Source organism: Orycteropus afer, unplaced genomic scaffold (assembly GCF_000298275.1).
Source record: "Orycteropus afer afer isolate SDZICR_OR568_19922 unplaced genomic scaffold, OryAfe1.0 scaffold00923, whole genome shotgun sequence".
Taxonomy (NCBI): Eukaryota; Metazoa; Chordata; class Mammalia; order Tubulidentata; family Orycteropodidae; genus Orycteropus; species Orycteropus afer.
Genome location: NW_006922510.1, coordinates 365030 through 366192, shown reverse-complemented (window position 1 = coordinate 366192; position 1163 = coordinate 365030).

Sequence of the window (1163 nt, the reverse complement as noted above, 5' to 3'; positions counted from 1 at the left end):
AATCTCAATTTATGTTATTTCTAATATTTACTTATTAATAAAATTGAGTGACTCTTCTTTTATTTAAACAATGTCTGAATTAAATTTGTAATATTTCTTTCATCTCATAATTATCAACTATTCTATTGAAAGCATCTTCATATTAGTACTTTTCTGTATGTGTTAGAATAATTACAGGAAGTGAAATTTCTAGGTCAATTATTTCATATCTTTATATTTCATATTAAGTATTCATTATAAAATATCCATAATATTAAAAACCAAAAACAAAACTCACTGCTGTTGAATTAACATCCAACTCATATCATAATGACCCCTCCTTGGGTTTCTCAGGCATTATCAATATAGAAGTAGATTCTCCAATCTTCCTTCTGAGGAGTGGCTGGTGGGTTTGAACTGCCAGCCTTCTGGTTAGTAGTCAAATGCCTTAGGCACTACGCCACTAGAGCTCCTATCCATAATATTAGAGTATAGTAAATATTTGATATTGTAATTAGGTCATTTGTATATGTCATTTTCATTTTCAAGTCTATTCATATATTTTTCTTTTAAATATGTTAAGTATGTATTTAAGATTATATTAACTCTCTAAAATTGTCAGTGCTTACTTTTGCCATATAGTCCATGGTTTTATACAGTCAAATATTTTGCTTTAATATTTATCAGTTTGAGATGTAAAATCAATATACACTAAACTGCACACGAAGTGTACAATTTGATAAGTTTTGATGCATGCCTATTCTTAGAAAACATTGCCAAAATTGCCACAATGAACCTATCTATCATTCCCAAAAGTTTCCTTGTGCTCCTTTTTAATTCCTCCTTCCTGCCTAGACCCCTACCTCTGCCATTTATATCCAGTGACTGAAGTGTTTTTGTTCCACTGTAGACAAATATGTTTTTTATAGAATTTTATATAAATTGAATCATGCAATATTGTACTCATTTTTTTTGTCTTATTTTACTCAGAATTATTTTCTTGAGATTTATTCATGCTGTTGCATGTATTTAAGGAGCTCTAGTAGTGCAGTGATTAAAACTGCTAACTAAAAAATCAGTGGTTCAAATCCACCAGCTGCTCCCCTGGAGAAAGATGAGCCAGTCAGCTTCCACAAAGATTTATGGAAGCTATGGAAAACTTATGGGAGTTATACTCTGTCATA